At 40.2% G+C, this 6002-nt stretch overlaps 1 protein-coding gene across 2 annotated transcripts in view; it reads right to left on the reverse strand.

Annotated features, from left to right (window-relative positions):
* CDK14 (cyclin dependent kinase 14) overlaps window positions 1–6002 on the reverse strand; it is a 531041-nt gene that overhangs the window by 141732 nt on the left and 383307 nt on the right. The gene's annotated exons all lie outside the window — the stretch shown is intronic.

The following is a 6002-nucleotide window of genomic DNA, read 5'->3' on the forward strand; positions in this document are numbered from 1 at the left end:
GAGAAGCACTGCTTCAAAAAATTCATTCTTACTGGATTTTTTAACCCAAAAGGTACAAGTAGTAGCAAGGATATTAGGGCCTCCTTCATCTTTTTTTTTTTTTTAATAGCATTTGGAAAGGGGAAATTGTGGGCAATTTCAAGTTCAGTGGTATGGGCAGCTGGTGTCAGGAGCTACTATGGATGGTTGCATGGAGGACGGGCTCAGGGTCTGTGAGTCAGAGCTCACCTCCCAGCACCTGCTTTCCTGTCCTTTAACAGTCTTATACCCCAGGAGTCTCCATGTCAAAAGGCTCCCAATCACTTTTGAAAACTGGCAGGATGCGAATAATGATAATTTTAAAAACACTGATGCTCTGTACTTCAGCTGCAAACTTGAGGCCAATTAAAAACCTATGACACCCATGTTATGTGTTATACATGACACATAACGCATACCCAAATTGATCACTATTTTCTTTTTCTTGAATGAAAGTAATTTCCCTATTTACTGAGCAATGACTGTGTGCAAGCTCATTGATTATTGGAAGACACGAAAATGAAAAACTAGAACTTTTGCCCTAAAATAATGTAGTACTGTAATATTCATTTTTATGACATTAAAATTTAAAATGACAGAGCTATTGAACTGATTCTTCACACTATGAAACTTTGTATTTTAGAAAATTTTATTACCTTCAAAAACATGTTAATGGGAATGTATTAGTTTCCTGTGGGTGCTGTAACAAATGACCACAAACGTGGTGGCTTAAAAAGACAGAAATTTAATTCTCTCAAAGAAGTTCTGGAGTCAGAGGTTGGAAATCCGTTTCCTTGAGCTGAAATCAAGATGTCAGCAGGGTCACTCCCTCTCCCTGCTTCTTCCAGCTTCTGGCGCTAAGGGCATTCCTTGGTTTGTGGCCTTATCACTCCAATTTCCGCCTCTGTCTTCACACTCCTTTTCCTCTTCTGTATCAAATCTCCTTCTACTCTCTCTTTTAAGGACAGTAATGACTGCATTTAGGGCCCACCTGGATAAGCTAGGACAGTGGTCGGCAAACTGCGGCTCACGAGCCACATGCAGCTCTTTAGCCCCTTGAGTGTGGCTCTTCCACAAAATACCGACTTCTGCGCATGGGCCATGAAGTTTTAATCGCACTGTACGTGCACACGGGCATGTGGTATTTTGTGGAAGAGCCACACTCAAGGGGCCAAAGAGCCGCATGTGGCTTGTGAGCCACAGTTTGCCAACCACTGAGCTAGGATAATCTCCTCATTTAAATATCCTTAACTTAATTCCATCTGCAAAAAAATCATTTTCCAAATAAGGTAAAATAAGGCCCAGGAATAAGGGTCTGCTACCTTTGAGTGTTCTTTACTCAGCCTACTTCTGAGTAAAATTACCATTTATAAGAGATTATTTCTAAATGATACTCAAAATGGATTATTTATACATAGAAAACAGGAAGTAAACAGAAAAAGCTGTGGAAACATGTCTTGCAGCAATAATAACTTCACATAAGCTGTTTTACTGTTGGCAATTTTACATCTATTATTTCATGAGTTATCATCAACCCAATAAGATAGGACAATATGGGCTACTCTGCAGATGAGAAAACTGTAATGCAAAGAGGGTACCTGCCTGGGTCTCCTAGAAGAGAACAGAACAAGAACAGAATCTGGATTTAAATGTTTCTGTTTGTTTTTCCGTTAGAGATGACAGTTAATATTACAATAGTCTGAGGTGTGAAGCATAGTAGTTAAACATCTATATAACTTATGAAGTGTTCTCAGTGATGTCTGGTACCCCCTACACCATATATAGTTACTACAATATTACTGACTATATCCCTTTGCTGCACTTTATATTCCCATGGCTATTTTTAACTACCAATTTTTACTTCTTAATCCCTTCATGTTTTTCACCCAGCCCCCCAACCTCAATTCCACCTGTCAATCATCAGTCTGTTCTCTGTATCTATGAGTTTGTGGTTTTTTTAGATTCCACATATGAATGAAATAATATGGTATTTGTATTTCTCTGGCTTGTTTCACTTAGCATAATACCCTCAAGGTTCATCCATGTTGTCACAAATGAAAGGATTTCTTTCTTTTTTATGGCCAAGTGATTTTCTGTTGAATTTATGTTCCACCTCTTCTTTATCCTATTGCCTACTGATGGACACTTTGGTTACTTCCTCTTGGCTAGTCTAAGTAATGCTGCAATGAACATAGGGATGCATATGTCTTTTCTAATGAGTGTTTTGGATTTCTTTGGGTAAATACCCAGAAATGGGACTGCTGGGTCATATAGTTCTATTTTTAGTTTTTTGGGGGATCTCCATACTATTTTCCATAGTGGCTGCACCAATTTGCAATCCCACCAACAGTGCATGAAGGTTCCCTTTTCTCCACATCCTCATCAGCATGTTGTTTGTTGATTTTTTTTTTATTTTAAAAAATATATTTTATTTGATTTTTTACAGAGAGGAAGGGTTAGGGATAGAGAGTTAGAAACATGGATCAGCTGCCTTCTGCACTCCCCACTGGGTACGTGCCCGCAACCAAGGTACATGCCCTTGACTGGAATCGAACCTGGGACCCTTGAGTCTGCAGGCCAACGCTCTATCCACTGAGCCAAACCGGTTAGGGCTGTTTGTTGATTTTTTGATGATACCCGTTCTGACAGGTGTGAGGCGTTATCTCTTTGGGGTTTTAATTTGCATTTCTCTGATGACTCGTGATGTTGAACACCTTTTCACATATCTGGCCATCTGTATGTCTTCTTGGAGAAACGTCTATTCAGGTCCTCTGCCCATTTTAAATCAGGTTGTTTGTCTTTTGGTGTTAATTTGTATGAGTTCTTTATTTAACTTGGAAATTAATCCCTTATCAGATGTATCATTGGAGAATATCTTCTTCCATTCAGTAGGTTGTCTTTACATTTTGTTGATGGTTTCTTTCACTATGCAAAAGCTTTTTAGTTTGAGGTAGTCCCATTTGTTTATTTTTTCTTTTCTTTCCCTTGCCCGAGGAGATGTACCAGAAAAGATATTTGCTAAGAGTGATCAGAGAGTTTATATTGCCTATGCTTTCTTCTAGGAGTTTTATGGTTTCAGGTCTTAAAATTAAGTCTTTAATCCATTTTGAGTTTATTCTTACATATAATGTAAAACAGTGGTCTAGTTTCACTGTATGCATGTATCTGTCCAGTTTTCCCAACACCATTTATTGAAGAGACTGTCTTTACCCCACTGTATATTTGTTTCTCCTTTGTCATAAATTCACTGACCACATAGGCATGAGTTTATTTCTAGGCTCTCTATTCTGTTTTATTGATCTATGGAACACAACCTGTCACTCAGGCGTTGCTGCAACATTATTAATAGGACTCTTAATTCATCTCAGTTGACTCCTAAAGCAACTTACGTATGCAAGACCAGCAGAGACTGACAGACTGACGCTGAGTGGTCAGCTAGGCAACCTCACCAGCTAAGTGGCTCCTTTCCTCCTGGCTGGTGCTGCCTTGCTTCTGCTGACCTACAGGACATTTTAGATTGGTTTCAAAGTCAAGGAGGGGTATACTCCTATATTGCTATTTACTAAGAAAGCCTATCTTGTCATTCACTCTTACTCGATCCTGACAGTCATAAAAAGTGTATCCTTCAGACTAAAGGGGGAAAAATTTATTATTATTTTTCTACCTGTGGACCTAGTACCCAGAATTTTGTTTTAAGTAACATATTAAGCACCCATGAGCTCACCACCTCAGACAAGAGCTGGGTCATTTAACTTTTAACCACCCCCAGTGAGCTCCATCCTGAATCATGCTTATTATTCTCTTTCCTTTTTATATAATTTTATTGTCCTTGCAAAGATTACAAAATTTGTTTTCTTTTCAATTTTATAGACAAAGTATAATGCTGTAGCTAATCTATTTGGGGATTTTTTAAAAACGTATATTGCTAAGATTCATCAAACCCTTGTGTAACGATTATGTGAATGGAATAGTACTATTCATCAACTCCTCTTACTGATGGCCATTTGTGTTATTAATAAGTTTCTGCCCAGATTCAGGAAGGAAAATTGCATTATATAAAAATGGCAAGTTGAAACTCATCAAACATCTTATTATCACTTTACTGCTATAAAATTCCATAATGAAAAAAATAAGATTGGCTCCTAACATGGAGTTACGTTCCAACAGTTTGAGAGCCGTTTGGGACTCACAATACATTTTCCCAAAGAAACGATTTTCTACGTGATGGTTAGTCCCCAGGCTGATGCACAGAAGGCTGTTAAATCCATAACAAACCAGAAAGCCATACAGAGCCAAGCCAGCTCGTACAGCAGCATGCCCGATAAAAGTGCAGCCACCATGGAAATCCCAACACTCTCCGAATGGAGGTGCCAGGGAGCGGACAGGGCTCCTGTGCCCAAGACGCATGAAGCTCTAGCCTGGGGCAGCCACTCCAGCCCAGAGAAGGGGGGGGGGGGCGGTGAGGGATGGGGACAGGCTGGCCTGAGGCATCCTAGCCCAGAGGAGACAGGCATGGACCTAAGGTCAGGAATGCAGAGGGAGCAGAGACTTGGAAGAAGTGACAAGAGCTGGCTAGGAGGGGGGTGAGGAATGGTCACAAAGTGAGTCATTTTCCCTGCATTTTTGGCACTGGTTATAGGACAATGCTACAGCAAAGGGGGAGGGTCTGGAAGCTGCCTAGTGAGGTGTCAGGCTGCATTTTCTTTCTACTATTCACAGCCTTTTACCTCTTCTTTCAAGGAGGCACCTACTTGCCCTTAGGATGGGACACTGGGGGGCTAGGTAGGGGGCTCCTAGAAGAAGTGGGGAGTCCCCACCCCTGTGCTGTGTCTGCAGTGGAGGAGGAGGGAGAACAGGACAGAGTAAGGGCTGTGCCTATACTGGGAGTGGTATGTGGGTCAGGGCCTGCCTACGAAAGGAAATCCATACATTTACCTATTCTATAAATGATGCTATTATTTTTAGAGCTTTGAATGGAGTATGCAGGAATGTGTGAATTACAACTAAATCTCTGGTAAGTTTACTAGCAGAAAGGCTGTTTAAAAATTTAGGTCAAGAGAGTTCTACAGCATGTGCTGCATTGGCAATATTTTATTATAGTTTTTGCAACCGTGTATATACTATTTGGATAAATACAATTACAGCTACAAGATATGTGTATATTATTGCCTATTTATTCATTTATGCATAAAAATTACTGCAAACCTCTTATTGATAAAGACTCTGCTCCAGATGCCAGGATGCCATCTCCCGTTTACCACATCATTTTTTGTTGTTGTTAATATATTTTTATTGATTTCAGAGAGGAAGGGAGAGTGAGAGAGGGATAGAAACATCAATGATGACAGTCATTGATTGGCTGCCTCCTGATGCCCCCTATTGGGGATCGAGCCTGCAACCTGGGCATGTGCCCTTGACTGGAATTGAACCCGGGATCCTATCCACTGAGCCAAACCAGCTAGAGCTACATTTTTATGACATTAAAATTTAAAATGACAGAGCTATTGAACTCATTCATCAAACTATGAAACTTTGTGCTTTAGAGAATGATATTACTTTTAAAAACATGTTAATGGGACTGTATTAGTTTCCTGTGGGTGCTGTAACAAGTAACCAAAAATTTGGTGGCTTAAAAGGACGGACATTTGTCTCAAAGAAGAGTCAGGAGTTGGAAATCAGTTTTATTGGGCTGAAATCAAGATGTCAGCAGGGTCACCTGATAAAGGGTGACTTTTATGATAACCTTTCTGTCCAGTGGCCCCATTGGCCTTCTCTTGGCCCAGAGCAGCCCCTCACTCTCAATGCAGCACTCTCTTAGCAACTGACACCCAACACCATACACAGTCTCTCACCTACACATGGACTATTCATTTCTAACCAATTCAGTGGGTTCCGAACTGGTACTTAGAATACCACTGCCAATATTTGGTATTTACAATCCAAAATGAATAAATAAGTTAAAAATGATGTCTTCTCTCAGGACG

This window comes from Myotis myotis, unplaced genomic scaffold, assembly GCF_014108235.1.
Source record: "Myotis myotis isolate mMyoMyo1 unplaced genomic scaffold, mMyoMyo1.p scaffold_m19_p_11, whole genome shotgun sequence".
In the NCBI taxonomy this organism is placed as follows: domain Eukaryota; kingdom Metazoa; phylum Chordata; class Mammalia; order Chiroptera; family Vespertilionidae; genus Myotis; species Myotis myotis.